Source organism: Triticum urartu, chromosome 2, assembly GCF_003073215.2.
Source record: "Triticum urartu cultivar G1812 chromosome 2, Tu2.1, whole genome shotgun sequence".
NCBI classification, from domain to species: Eukaryota; Viridiplantae; Streptophyta; class Magnoliopsida; order Poales; family Poaceae; genus Triticum; species Triticum urartu.
In genome coordinates, this window is record NC_053023.1 from 29,613,826 (window position 1) to 29,630,537 (window position 16,712).

Here is a 16,712-nt window from a genome sequence, read left to right on the forward strand (position 1 = left end):
AGCAGGCGGCTCGCCTGGTGCGCGGCCTCGGGGTCGGCGTGGATGCCGGAGCGGCGGCTTCGGTCTTGATTGTTGGGTGTCGGCTATGGGTTGCTTGGGTGACGGAGCCGGCGGCTCGACTGGAGCGCGGCCCTGGGGTCGGCGTGTGTTTCTTTCGGTTATCCCTGATTAGCCGTGAATGTTAGGTTTTCAGATCCGGTTTGCCTTATAAACTGGACGAACTCTCTTCTTCTTAATGAAATGCAGGAACCCCCTGCCCCTTTCGAGGTGTTCTCGAAAAAAATCCCTGTTGGTGCGAGTGCGACACCCTTCCAGATGCGATCCTAAACAATTCCCATGCACAGGGGGCTAAATTTCGTGTTTTGACCCTTTTTCGTAACTTTTTTGAGATCTGACCCTGCTTTGTAAAAATTTAGAGATCTGACCCTTTTCTTACCGCCAAGGCCCCTGACGGTAGGGTATAACAACCTACAGCCAAGGCCCCTGGCGGTAGGGTATAACAACCTACCGCCAAGGCCTCTGGCAGTAGGGTTGTTTTTTTCTAAGTATGGAACACAATGCATGTTCGCACCTACCGCCGGACACTTTGGCGGTAGGGTTGTACAGCCTACCTCCAGCCTGTTTGGCGGTAGGGGTGTTTCCTACCGACAGGGGCCTTGGCGGTAGGCTATTATACCCTACCGCCAGGGGCCTTGGCGGTAATAAAGGGTCAGATCTCAAAAATTTTGCAAAGCGGGGTCACATCTCGAATAAGTTTTGCAAAAGGGTCAAAACAAGAAATTTTGCCTGCAGCATCAAAAGCTTGTGGCGTACAACATCAAAAGCTGCAGTCTGAATCTAAATATAATAATGAAATATACACACTTTCCCTAACTTAGAACTGCTAATCCCAGACTTGATCAATAACATCAATCTACATGCGTGGGACAGGATGAGAGCACGGAGCATAATCTTTGGTGAGCAGAATAATTTCATGATGGCCACCCTGTCCCCGCATCATGAAATTATTGATCAACACTTTTTGAATGCAAGATTAATATGATTTCGAATGGATGGTCAACCATTTTTTCCATACACATCTAACATTTTCCAAATTCTTGATTCACAATTTTTAAATCTTGTTCAACATTTTTTCAATGCTTGATTAAATTTTTTATATAAAATTATAATGGATGGTCTTCATTTTTTTATATACAAAGATAATGCCTGGTCAACATTTTTCCGATGCACATTTAAATGCTTGGTTGATATTTTTTAAAATACTTGTTCAACATTTTTTTAAAATTTATATGCATGATCAAAATATTTTATCATCTTTTTAATACATGGTTAACTTTTTTTGTATACACATTCATCATTTTTCAAATGGATGATTAACATTTTTCAAAATATTATTTAAAGTGTTCTTTTGTAATTAATATATGTATATACATATATATATTTTTACAAGCGCGAGTGTAGAATAGCTTATTCTACACCCCTAGTAACGCTATGTACAAAATCTAGTAAAACGGTGTACAAAATGTAGTAATTCGAAAAATATATTTGTTATCATCGAAGTTTGTAATTTACTACATTTTTATGAAAATTACTATATTTTACATAGTGTGTTACTGTATTTTGTATGTACCGTTACTGGGGTGTAGAATAAGCTATTCTACACTCACATTTAGTTTAGCGTTACTATATATATGTGTGTGTGTCTAAAATATTTGAGAGTGTAAATAAAAGAAAAAATGGAATAAAAAATGAAGTAAAATGTGGAAAAAGAAAAAAGAAAATGAGGCATTGTACTACCGTGAACTGAGCCGGCCCGTATGCTCGCGCGCATTGGAAGTCGCTTCAGCGAGTCGGAAGTTCGACTAGGAGCTCCTATAGGCCGCTCGCTGCGGCGACGGCACGTTCCCGAGATGAAAAAATCGCAAAAAAGAAGATCGCGCTAGCGCTGTAACTCGAACACGTGACTTCGCACCAATTGGCCTGCCGTGCAAACCACCGCGTCAAAGACCACCTCATGTTCAATTAGCAGCTGGACAATTAAAGATGTATACCAGAGAGACTAATGTTAAACATTAATTCACAAAAAATCCTAAAAACTACGGTCAATTTTTCAAAATTATGAATACTTTCTTCAAAATAAAAACTATTTTCGAATTTTCGTACAAAATTTGTAAAACAGGAACATTTTGATGATGTGAACAAATTTGAAAACGGGGAACATTTCTTGAATTTGTGAACAAAAAATAAAAATGTTTACTTTTTAAAACTTCCAGAACATTTTTTGAACTTGTGAAGAAAACTAAAAAACATGAACTATTATTGAATTTGTGAACAAATTAGGAAAGCTGGAACATTTTCTTCAATTCCCAAACATTTTTTGAATCTTGAGAACAAATTTTGAAACAGAGAACATTTTTGAAAAATCCTGAACAAATTTGGAAGCACGAAAAATTTTTTAAAGTACGAACATTTTTTGAATTTTGAGAACATATTTTAAAACGGAGAACAATTTTGAAAAATCCCGAACAAATTTGGAAGCGCGAACATTTTTTTAATATGTGAACAAAAAATTGAAATCTGGTACATTTTCTGAATTTCGAAAGTTTTGTACTTTTTTGTGTAACGAGAACAAATTTGAATTTTGAGAACATTTTTTAGGAACACGAAGAAAAAATATATTTTTTGAAAAAAAGAGAAGAAAAGTAAAAGAAATAAAAATAAAATCTTAAACAAATTGCGAACAAGTTCTGAGAAAGAAAAATAAACTTGAAAAAGAAAATGAAACAAAAAACAAAAAAGTAAAAAAAAACAGAAACGAAAAAATAGAAATAGAAAAACAATAGAAAGCCGAAAAAGAACCATAAAAAACGATACAGGGAAAAACCCGGTTCAGGAAACCTTCTAGAAGGTTCCCAAAACCGGTTGGACGCAATATGTATAAGTGGGCCGGCCCAGGTTTGTCGCTCGCTGCGCTGCCCTGTGGGGTAGGCCGACATTTTGCCGCAGCCAGCGGCGAATAGGGATTTCCAGCTCGACTCGCTAAACGCGAGACATAGACATGCTCTGCGGGCTGGCACGTTTAATACATTTGTCGTGCTTGAGCCTAAGGGGCCCACTTATAAACATGCCTAAGCGGGCTATGCCATGCTTCAGACGCTTAGGCGTGGGCTGGCCTCTGACGTGTCGTGCCGGCCTACTCGCCACTTCCAGGTCTGGCAGCACCCAACAGGTCTCCGAGGGAGACTTGCGTGAGATCTCACATTAGATAAGATTGATAAAATCATTTTTTTAAGATACATGTTCAAACATTCTCAAAAAATTACAGACGCGCATCAATGTTTGATGCACAACCTAAAAAAAACCAGCTCCTAATTCAAGTTACATTAATAGAAACAAATAAAGATAAATTCCGATGTAAATAGTGTTAAAATACTATTCACTCAAAGCTGCCACTATTCACATTCAAATTTTTCTTTTTTTAATCTCTAAATATGCATCAAGTTTAGCTGATTTTTTTGGAGTTGTAGACATACCTCACATGAATATTGTTAAAAATATTGAACCGGGCATAATCTCTTTCCATTAACTGAATAACCGAAATTCAATTATGTTAGCACTGCTGAGAGAATGCACTAGTGAAAGTATGAACCCTAGGCCTTGTTTTCAAGTATTGCAATACTATTTGTACTCCGTTTTATCACTTGATACCTTGCTGTTTTTATATTTTCATATTACAGAAACCTATATCTACTATCCATACTACACTTGTATCACCATCTCTTCGTCTCAATAGTGCATCTATACAATTTACCATTGTATTGGGTGCGTTGGGGACACAAGTGATTTCTTGTATTTGATTGCAGGGTTGTTTGAGAGAGACCATCTTCATCCTACCCCTCCCATGGATTGATAAAATTTAGGTCATCCACTTGAGAAAAAATTGCTACTGTCCTACAAAACTCTGGGGGCTTGGAGGCCCAACACAAGGCTACGAGAATAAGTTGTGTAGTAGACATCAAACACCAATCCGTCCCTACATGCAATAGCCTCCAAAGTCGTCGGATCTTGGAGTCCCCACACTACCAGTGCCGAGCTACCCATATAATTGTCCTGATCATCTCCAAACTATAGCCGCCGTGCCTCTTCTTGCTGACAGCTCGGCATCAACATGGATTTTGGCATAGCCCGCCGGTGGTGCTTTCTGTCTTCTGACGCCCTTCGTAACCGCAGCAGAAACTGTATTCAGTGACGGCCGGGGCTTGATGTCTACTACACAACTTTATTCTTGTAGACTCATGTTCGGCCTCCAAGCGCAGAGTTTTGTAGGACAGTAGCAATTTTCCCTCAAGTGGATGATCTAAGGTTTATCAATCTGTGGGAGGTGTAGGATGAAGATGGTCTCTCTCGAACAACCTTGCAACCAAATACAAGAAATCTCTTGTGTCCCCAACACACCCAATACAATGGCAAATTGTATAGGTCTACTAGTTCGGCGAAGAGATGGTGATAAAAGTGTAATATTGATAGCACAAATATATTTTTATAATCTGAATAAATAAAAACAGCAATGTAGCAAATAGTAAATGGGCATAAAAACGATATTGCAATGCTTAAAAACAAGGCGTAGGGTTCGTACTTTCACTAGGCAACCTCTCAAAAATAGTTGGATCGTATGATTATCCCTCAAAGTGCAATAAAGAATCACTCCCGAGTTCCTATTAGCGGAGAACAAAAGATAGGAATTGTTTGTAGGGCACGAAACCATCTCAAAGCTATTCTTTCCGTTCGATCTATTCAAGAGTTCGTACTAAAATAACACAAAGCTATTTTTTCCGTTCGATCTACCCTAGAGTTTGTATTAGAATAACACCAAAGCAAATTCATATTCATAATACTCAATCCACACAATGAACTATAAAGAGACCCCAAAGTTTACCCCAATATGCATAGATTACCCCAATATCACCACGGGAATCCGCGAGTTGAATGCCATAACACATATCAAGTGAATCAATAGGATACCTCATTGTCACCTCAAGTATTCATATTGCAAGACATATATCATGTGCTCATCTCTGAATATTCAATCCTACAAGAAAAAACTTTGAAGGGTAAAGATTCAATTCATGATAAAAAGAGTATAGAGGGGAGAAACAACATATGATCCGACTATATTAACAAAGCCCATGATATAGATCACAAGAGAGAGAGAGAGAGATCAAACACATAGCTACTGGTACAAACCCTCAGCCCCGAGGGTGGACTACTCCCTCCTCATCGTGGTGGCCGCCGGGATGATGAAGATGGCCACTGGAGATGATTCCCCCCTCCGACAGGGTGCCAGAATGGGGTCTAGATTGGTTTTCGGTGCCTACAGAGCCTTGCGGCGGCGGAACTTCTGATCTAGGTCTACTCTCATGGGTTTCCGAATATTTGGGAATTTATAGTGCAAAGAGGGGGTGCGGGAGGCCACCGAGGTGGGCATAACCCACCTGGGCGCGCCAGGGACCCTGGCGCGCCCTGGTGGGTTGTGCCCCCCCCTTGGGGCACCCCGAGGTGCAGCTCAGGGCCATTGTGTTCCTTCTGGTCCAGAAAAAATCTCCGTAAAGTTTCGTTGCGTTTGGACTCCATTTGATATTGATTTCCTGCGATGTAAAAAACAAGCAAAAAAACAGCAACTGGCACTAGGCACTGGGTCAATAGGTTAGTCCCAAAAATGATATAAAGTTGCCATAAAATGATTGTAAAACACCCAAGAATGATAAAATAACAGCATGAATACTTCATAAATTATAGATACGTTGGAGACGTATCAGCATCCCCAAGCTTAATTCCTACTCGTACCTGAGTAGGTAAATGATAAAAGAAATAATTTATGAAGTGTGAATGCTAGAAAAGTGCATAGGTTTGATCAATGATAATTTCAGTCACTTTTTCTAGCATCATAACAACAATTCTTTCTTATAAAACGTATCATGTTATAGTAGCAACCAATTCACATGTTAAGGTTCAAACAACGAACTCTCTTGAAACTCAACAACCTATGTTCTCAGTCACCAAGCAATTGCAATTCAACTTATTCAACAGAGTTTAAGTAAGAGCTCCACATACTCAACCATCATATAGTCTTCTATGATTACTAACACTCACCGCATACACATGAGCAAAATGTTTCAACCGGACACATAGAAAGATAGGGGCTTATTGTTTTGCCTCCCAACGTATTCACCTCAAGGGTGATGTCAACAATAATAACTCATGCTACCCATATTCAAATGGACATATGTGCCTAGATCTTTCCTCACCACATGATGCTTGCCAAAAGAGAAAAATAAAAAGGAATAGAGAGAAAAACTTTGACTCTTTGCATGAAAGTAAATACTGAAAAGTAAAACATAGGCCCTTCGCAGTGGGAAGCAAAGGTTGCAATGCGCTTATTTGTTTGTATGCTCAATCCCTTAGTGTAAAAGAACGTCAGGTTATATTGCCCCTTATGATAGCAACCTTTATTATGCAGTCCATCGCTTTTATTGCTTTGGCATCATAAGTTCGTACAACGCTCAATTTTCTCTTACACTGAATGATGTAACACTTTTAGAAGCAATTTTTATTGCCTTATTGCACCGATGACAACTTACTTGAAGGATCTGACTCAATCCTTAGGTAGGTATGGTGGACACTTGAAAATAGGATTTGGGTTTAAGGTTTTTTTGGAAGCACAAGTAGTATCTCTACTTGGTGCTGAATTTTTTGCTAGCAAAGATGGGGGGCAAGCACCACATGTTGAAGGATCTATGACAATATAACTTCTATGTGAATATGAGCAAACATAAATCATTACGTTGTCTTCCTTGTGCAACGTCCACAATTTTGGCATATAATATTTTGATGGGGGCTCACAATAACAAAAGATTTCCATGATAGTGTATTTGCATGTGAAAGTTATCTTCCTTATACTAATTATTTGTGAATTGCTTGTATGACCAATATTGTGATTGTCAAGCCTCAAAAGATTTCACTTTCTAACCAATGTGAAGCTACCACTAGGCATGATATGATTTCAACTTCGTGCCATTCAATTTTTTCAAAAATTTACTCATAGGATATAAGTGAAGCACAAGAGTAAATGAGAAACTACTCCAAAAAGATATAAGTGAAGATCATGCGAGTAGTTAAGTAAATAGATAGCTATGTAAGGGATCTCTCTTATTTAAAAGTTTCAGATCTAAGTATTTTATTAAAACATTGGCTGACTCTGTAGCATCACGTGGCCTTTTTAAACCTGCCTCAAAATGGATCTCCATTCTTCCTCCTTTAGATTTTGTTAATCTGTCAAGCATTATCCCTGATGTATGTTTCCGCTTGCGCCGTGGTGCTAGTTCAACAACGAATATGGAAAGTGTTAGTGTACATCAAACTGTGAGAGTACATATAAAGGAGCATGCAACTGCAACTTGACTCGGTTAGGTACCGTCTTGGTGTTGATGCTCATGAGGTTCATCTGATCTTGCCAAGTCCTGTTGTGTCAGCAGTGCTCCAGAAGTAGTGTTAGGTGTGAAGGTAGCTTGGGAGCTGGCCAGTTCCGGAGCAAACGAACGAGTAAATGGTTGAGATGCTGGTATAGTTGAAGCAGATGCTGCAGCTGGTCTAGCAGATGATACTGTGTTTGTAGATTTAGCCGGTGGACTTGGACCTTCTACTGCACTATAAGTACCAGCAGAATCTCGACGGCAGAACATTTTCCGTTTCACCCGACGAGTAACAGCACTCCCTACTATATTATTTTCCTTGCTCTTTTTTGACTTTGCCATGTCAAGCTGTACCAACAACACAAAAGAATAAAATCACTCTTCAGAACTCATTGATGCATGATACAGACAAGCAATACTTTGATGTAAGACAACCGTATGAGGATGGAATATGTAAGAAAAACAAGACGACATGACATATTCACAGCTACGATGTGCAAACTAAGCAGAATAATTTTTAAGAAAATAGAAGTAATGCAAGCTAGACACCATATGAAAGATGCAACCAATATTACGCTGCCAAGTTAAAAGTGTCTTGTCATAAGTGGCGATTCGGAAAATTAGAAGCAGTACAACGTAGAAATCAATGCAAGATGCAACCACTATCAAACTGCCATGTTAAAAGCGTCCAATCATGAGTGACTGATGCGGGATACACAACAACAGTACTTTGATGTAAGAACATGGTATTATAGATAGATGCAGTGTATTCTAGACACAGAAAGCCATGTCATATGCACATGTATAACGTATAAACTCAGCAGGTGCAATTTAATCAAAATAGAAGAAATACAGGCTAGACAACATATGCAACATGAAACCAATTATCACACTGTCAACTTAGAGCAAGCACCTGCGATGGTGGAGTACGGGAGATGAACTCATCATGTAGACTTGGGACTTCAACTTCATTAGCAGTAGCAGTGGAAAATCTAGAGAGTCTCTGTTTGCGTCGGTGCGGAGGACAACCAACATCCCCTAACTTACTCTTTTCCTTCCTATTTTCTGATATTGCCTTATGAAGTCAAAACCACAAGAAGATGAATAAAATTAGCTATGCATAACTGGTTGATGCATGATACAAACGAACACTACTTTGATGTAAGGCAAGCACAGGATAGGAGGATGGAATATATACAAAAAAGACAGCATTTCATATTCACACGTACGATAGCGTGTCTTATGGGTAAATAATCATTGCGGGTATAAGTTGTAAGCTACGCAGATGCAATTCAACATAATCAGAAGCAATACAAACTAGACATCATATGGAAAACGCAACAACGTATAACAGTTCCAAGTAAGAGCAAGCACCTGTGATGGTGGAGTAGGGGAGATGTGCTCATCATGTACATGTATGTTCTAGAAACAGGAACACGTGTCATATTCACAAGCATTATGTGTAAAGTAAGCATATGCAATTCAAGTTAGAAGCAATACAAGCTAGACATCATACACAACATGCAACCACATATAATAGTGTCAAGTTAGAGCAAGCACCTGTGATGGTGGAGTAGAGGAGTCATCATCTACACAGCTACGTTGACTGTCCAGCCTTGTGTTGTCTTGCGAATCTTGTTGGGAGGATGGCGGAGTAGAATCTGTAGGGACCCCTTGTTTGAGTTGCTCCGAAGGACCACCATCATCCACTGCCGGACTAATTTCCTTCAGCTGTAATGATTTTGCATTGTGAAGTCAAACCGATAAGAAAAAGGGATTAGAAACACTACAAGACACCATATGAAAGGTGCAATCAATATCACTCTACCAAGTTAAAACTGTCTCGTCATAGGTGGCGTTCATCAAACTAGAAGCAATACATGCTAGAAATCATATTCAAGACGCAAACCAATATCACACTGCCAACTTACAGGTGTCCCATCATAAGTGACTGATGTAGGATACACAAGAAGAGTAGTTTCATGTAAGAACATGGTGTGATAGACAGATATAGTATGTACCAAAAACAGGAAAGCGTGTCATATTCGCATGTATCATGTGTAAGCTAAGCAGATACAGTTTACACTAATTAGGAGCAATACGAGCTAGACACCATATGCAACATGCAACCATATATCACACTGCCAAGTTAGAGCAAGCACCTTGGATGGTGGAGTAGGGGAGCGGAGACTTGGACCTTGTAATGCACTATCAGTACAAGGAGAATCGATACAGATGCTCCATTTATGTTGCTGCAGAGGACCACCATCATCGCCTTCCTCTTTCTTGATTTTGCCTTGTCAAGTCAAACCCACAAGAAAAAGGAATAAAATTTGCTCTTCAAAACTCATTGATGCATGATACTGACGAACACTACTTTCATGTAAGGCAGCCGCATGATAGGAGGATGGAATATGTATGAAAAACAGGACGGCGTGACATATTGACATGTATGATGTATAAAGTGTAAACTAAGCACAAGGTGCTTGAACTTGTTAGAATCGATGCAAGCTAGAAACCATATGAAAGATGAAACCAATATCACTCTGCCAAATTAAAAGGGTGCCCTAACAAATGTATTTGACCAAATTAGAAGCAATACATGGCAACAGGCTAGAAATAATATGCAATATGCAACGCATAAAGGTGAATCATTGTAAGTGATTGATGCAGGATACAGAAGAGAGGTAGTTTCATGTAAGAACAAGGCTAACACATAGATGTAGTGTGTACCAAAAATAGGAAGGCATGTCATTTTCACAGGTATAGTGCGTAAACTAAGCAGATGCAATTTACCCTAATTAGAAGCATTACAAGCTAGACACCGTATGCAACATGCAACCACATATCACACTGCGAAGTTAGAGCAAGCACCTGTGATGGTGGTGTAGGGCAAGTGCGGTCTTCAGGTACAGAGCTACGTTCAATATCTTCATTTAGGCTTGCTGTTTCTTGAGAATCATGTGGAGAGGATGAAATTGCATTCTTTATAAGAGTGTTGCGTCTCATATTAACCAACGCGCGTGACTGTCTCATCATAAGCGATAGATGCAGGATACACAAGAACAGTAGTTTGATGTAAGAACATGGTGTGATAGGCAGATGTAGTATGTACCAAAAACAGGAAGGCGTGTCATATTCACATGTATAATGTGTAAGCTAAGGAGATGCAATTTAACAAATTAGGAGCATTGATGAGGGATACACAAGAAAAGTAGTTTGATGTAAGAACATGGTTAATAGAAAGACGTAGTATGTACCGAAAACAGGAAGGCATGTCATATTCACAGGTATAATGTGTTAACTAAGCAGATGCAATTTACCCTAATTAGAAGCATTACAAGGTACGACACCATATGCAACATGCAACCACATATCACACTGCCAAGTAAGAGCAAGCACCTGCGATGGTGGTGTGGGGGAATTGCGATGATCAACTAGAGAGCTACGTTGACTATCTTCATTTAGCCTTGCTGTTTCATGAGAATCATGTGGGGAGGATGACATTGCACTCTTTAAACGAGTATGGGGTCTCACAGTAACCCACCCGGGTGACTGTCTCATCATAAGTGATTGACGAGGGATACAAAAGAGCATTAGTTTGATGTACGAACATGGTTAATAGACATATGTAGTATGTATCGAAAACAGGAAGGCATGCCATTATCAAAGGTATAATGTGTCAAGTAAGCAAATGCAATTTAACCAAATTGGAAGCAATACAAGCTAGACACCATATGCAACATGCAACCACATTTGACAGCGCGAAGTTAAAGCAAGCACTTGGGATGGTTGTGTGTGGCAATTGAGATCATCAACTGCAGAGCTACGTTTACTGTCTCCAACTACTGACACTGCACCCGTTAGAGCGCTGGAACGCTTAGTGCTTATCTTCGAATTACACTGGAGCGACTTCTGTCTTTTCTTTTCTGCATTCATCAACACTGCGTCAGAGTCTGAAATACCCATGCATAAAAAAACAATAGTGTGAGTATGGGTGAAGTGTGTGTGCACAATTAGTACAGTGTAAAGGTAGCAGATATCAGGTCGGTGAGAAATAAATGACGGGAGACATATGATAGCTTTACAACATGCATGGCACACTAAATTACTACAGGATTCTATGAAAATAACAGTCGACTGAAAGCAAATAGGTCAGTCCATTTTTTCTGCACCGTCCGATGTACAAAGAACGGGCAGATCGCCTTCATCTACCTCCAGCCAGTCAGTGTTGACGATCTTCCTCAAAACGCCAGTGACCACCGACCCAGTATTCCTCCCCTCCCTGCGCCCTCCCCTCGACCTCACCGCACGGCCGTGCTTGGCACCGCCTCCTGGCCATCCATTCATGCCCCGCCGACCTCCAGATCGGGCGCAAGCAGCTCCTGCGCCCCACACCCCGCTTCCCCGAGGAGCAGGCGGACTAGGTGCTCCGCGCGCCTAAGCGGGTGTAACACCCCGAGAATCATGCTACAGTGATCTCACACTAATGGGGCCACGTCATCATGTTTAACTAAGCCAAATTGCCAGTCGAGAAAAATCAAAGCCAATTTCAAAATTTAAAATATAGTCAAATATAATATTTCTTGAAATAGTAAAACTAAAATGTTTGCATTATCCTAAAATTCTTCTGACCAATTGTAACGTTGAAGTCAACATCATTTGAGTCACCAATTAACACCTAGGAAGTTATAAAGTGGTCCAACAATAAAGAAGAATAGCCTTTTTAAAATAAAAAAATACTTATACAATTCCAAATGCCCCCAAACTTTGTGCGACACTCCAGAATATTGCATAGTAATTGTTTGCAAAGTTTGAGTCCAAGCAAAACTCATTTGCTATGTAAACTAAATAGAAAACTAAGACAAAATGATTAACATAAAAAAAGAGAAAGGGAAATGGACAAACTTACCTATTGGACTGGGCTCTACGTGCACAGTGCACAATTGGCCCAGCCCAGTCGTGCCTTCTCCTTCCTTCCTGTTCACAGGAGACCGTGGCGCGCATCTGGCCGCCGTAGTCGCGGATGGACGCGTGCCGGCCATCCCACGGCTCCCCTGTCGGATAAGGCCGAGCCAGACACCCTGCAAACCCTAGCGCCTCCCCACTTCCCCTCTCCTCGCGCCGCTTCGCTCTCTCCCACACCTGCCCGTGTCGTCGTTGCCATAGCCTCCTCCGTCCGTGTGGCCATCATCCACCTCGTCGGTTCAGGCCCTTGCCTGGAGCTGCGTCTGCTTTTTCTTCGTCAACTCCGAGGAGTAGTTCGAGCAGGTCATCGCCACAGCGCCGGGATCGACCGCTTCTTCACGCTTCGGTCGTCGGAGTTCCCGTCGAATTCACGTATGTCTGCTGCTACTAAGCTACCAACGGGACCCCGTGCGCCCCCTAGGTGAGCTCATGGTCCTCCTCGACCTCCTGTCGCTCCTCCTCGTGCCTCATTGGTTCGGTTTTGTCGCGGCTGAGCCGTCACCACCGTCGGACGTTGTCGTCCGGGCCACTTCCGGCCATTCTAGCTCGCACCCGTGCCACCTACGGACGCGGTGTGGTGCCCTCGTTCGAATGGCTTGAGCCGTTGCTCGAATTGCACCCCGTAGATACATTCACGTGTGTTGCCGCCGCTCCTGAAGCTCGTCGCCGTCATGCGCGCGCGTGCATCCAACAGCGGCTGTGCCCGCGCTCGCTGAACCTGGCCGCGCTCCTCGCGGCGCACCGCGACTAGCGCCAGCCGCGCCTCGCATCCAACCCCGTCGTGTCCCGGCGCGCTCACTGCCGCTTTTCCCTCCAGCTGCGCCCCTGCTCAACCACGCTGCCGCCCACGCCTGTGCCTGCTTGCCGCCGCTGCCCTCTCGCGCTCGGAGCTCCGCTCCCGCACCCTCGCCGCTCCTGCCGCCACGTATCGCTGCTCTGCTGCCGCTGCTACAGTAACTGAATGTTACTGTAGCGCTGGCTAGCTTTTGCTATTTCTAACTTCTTAGCTCTCTAGATGGCAACAAAACTATGGTCAAACAAAGTCTAACTTCGTTGAAATTAATTTGTGGTGGGAGTTCACATGACAACCTCCAAATTATTCCATTGGACCAAATTCAAATATGGCATGGATTAAATTCTATAAAAGTCGCAAAATGCTTTGTTATGTTAAAAGGACCATAAGTAACCCCTAGCTATGTGTTCTGTGTAGTGCGTGTGTGGCCGGCTGGACTCTGTCCACTAATGGCCGGCCCTTATTAATTAGTACTAGTTAAATTAGTTTCTACCCAATGACATGTGGGACTCCCCCTTGATTAAATTAGTTAGTTGTTTTATTAACACTTGTGACAATGACATGTGGGCCACACCCACTGTTGACCAGTCAAATTGACTTGGTCAACCCAACTCATGGCCCCACCTATAATACACACTGGCTAGCACAGCACCATGTGGCAAAAATATTAGATATAAAAGTTCAAACTGAAATAAATTAGAAATTCATTTAAAAACTTTGAAAAATCATATAAAATAATCTGTAATTCGGATGAGAATACGTTGTACATGATAGTTGCTCAGAATTTCGAGTCGAATCCGAATACACAGTCGATTCGTCCGCCACACGTCCCTAGCATAGAGAACATGCAACAACCCCCCTCCATTTCATCTGTTCGTAAATGCCAAACACCGGGAACACTTTTCCGGATGTTTTCCCCCTTCACCGGTAGCACCTAATACTGCGTTAGGTCTCCTCGAGCACCGCGTGTTGCCTTGTTATGTTTTGTGATGATGTGTTTGCTTCGTATTTACTGTTTCTTCCCCCTCTTCTTCTCCAGTAGACTACGAGGCTGACACCGCTGCTGCCACGATCGGCTACTGTGTTGATGACCCTTCCTTCTTGCCAGAGCAACCAGGCAAGCCCCCCCTTGATCACCAGATATCGCCTAATCTTCTCTATACTGCTTGCATTAGAGTAGTGTAGTATGTTACTGCTTTCTGTTAATCCTATCCTGATGCATAGCCTGTCCTTGCTACTACTGTTGTTACCTTTACCTGCAATCCTAATGCTTAGTATAGGATGCTAGTTTATCATCAGTGGCCCTACCTACTTGTCCGTCCCATGCTATACTATCGGGTCGTGATCACTCGGGAGGTGATCACGGGTATATATTATATACTTTATACATGATACATGTGGTGACTAAAGTCGGGTCGGCTCGTGGAGCACCCGTGAGTGATTCACAGATTGGGGGCTGAAAGGACCTTTGTCCCAACGGCCCTCTATGTGGATCTTTGTGGCGAAGCGATAGGGCAGGTTGAGACCACCTAGGAGAGAGGTGGGCCTGGCCCTGGTCGGCGTTCGCGGTTATTTCAAGATAACACGTCTAACGAGATCTTGGTATTTGATCTGAGTCTAGCCACTGGCCTATACGCACTAACCATCTACGCGGGGACAGTTATGGGCACTCGACGTCGTGGTATCAGCCGTAGCCTTCATGACGTCAGTGACTGAGCAGCGCGCGCCGGGTTGGACCGCGTAACACAACTTCCTTTGTAATGGAGGTTGCTAGGTCTGCTCTCCGGCCGCCCTTGCAACGTGCAGGTGTGTAATTGGCGATGGGCCTAGAACCCTGCGCCATAGGATTTAGACCGGCGTGCTGACCTCTCTGTTGTGCCTAGGTAGGGCTACGACGTGCTAATTTTCCGAGGCCGGGCATGACCCAGCAAAGTGTGTCTGGACAAAGGGGATTGAGCGTGTTGGGTTATGTGGTGCACCCCTGCAGGGAAGTTGATCTATTCGAATAGCCGTGTCCCTCGGTAAAAGGATGACCCGGAGTCGTACCTTGACCTTATGACAACTAGAATCGGATACTTAATAAAACACACCCTTTCAAGTGCCAGATACAACCGGTGATCGCTCTCTCACAGGGCAACGAAGAGAGGATCATCGGTTAGGATTATGCTATGCGATGTTACTTGGTGAACTTACATTCTACTCTCTTCTCGTGCTGCAAGATGGAGGTTACCAGAAGCATAGTCTTCGAAAGGACTAGCTATCCCCCTCTTCTTCCGGCATTCTGCAGTTCAGTCCACATATGATACCCCTTTTCCATTTGATACCAATGCATACATATGTAGTGTAGCTCCTTTCTTGCGAGTACTTTGGATGAGTACTCACAGTTGCTTTGCTCCCCCTTTTCCCCTTCCTATACCCGATTGCTGCGACCAGATGCTGGAGCCCAGGAGCCAGACGCCACCGTCGACGACGACTCCTACTACACCGGGGGTGCCTACTACTACGTGCAGGCCGCTAATGACGACCAGGAGTAGTTTAGGAGGATCCCAGGCAGGAGGCCTGCGCCTCTTTCGATCTGTATCCCAGTTTGTGCAATCCATCTTATGGCAACTTGTTTAACTTATGTCTATACTCAGATATTGTTGCTTCTGCTGACTTGTCTATGATCGAGCACTTGTATTCGAGCCCTCGAGGCCTCTGGCTTGTAATATGATGCTTGTATGACTTATTTTATTTGTAGATTTGTGTTGTGATATCTTCCCGTGAGTCCCTGATCTTGGCCGTACACGGTTGCGTGTATGATTAGTGTACAGTCAAATCGGGGGCATCACAGCGGGTGCTGCTTCTTTTAATTGCGGTTTGACTGACCCTGAATTGAAATCTAGGCGGGCTACTGACCTCTAGCAAAGGTGAAATAGGAAAAGGGAGGAAACCTTGTGCATTTAGTATCACGAAGAAGATGCAGTAAGAAGCACTCAACTAGTTTCTTTCGTGGGATGAATACGGTGTGAGCGGAGACGTAAGATTTGCACAAATATGGGAAGAGGAGTACCTCTTTCTGCTGGTAGTGTTGTGTCCTCCTTCTGTTTTTCCGACGATCTTCTGGTTGTTCACCGGAAACCAGAAGTTGTGGAGGACGGTGCAGCCTTGGAGGAACCCATGGCCAAGTTGTTGAGTGTGGTGCGGTGGCTGTCTGTCGGCGGCGGGGAAGCAGATCCGAGGCGGCGAACGACGGCGTAGCCGGGAACAGCTCCGGTGCGGTGGACGGTTGCGACAGTGGAGCCGCAACAGTGAGGCATAGGACGGCATGGTCGGAGTGGTTCTGGTACGGCGCACGTCGGTGTCGGCATCGTGGAGGCAGCTCTGCCTCGGCTTCAGCTACTAAGTCCTTGAGGGCGTTGCGGTTGTGGTTGCGTTGGACGACGACGTCGGGGTACCGGCTCCGGCGTGATGGAGGAGGGCGGCGGTGGATTGGCCGCTAT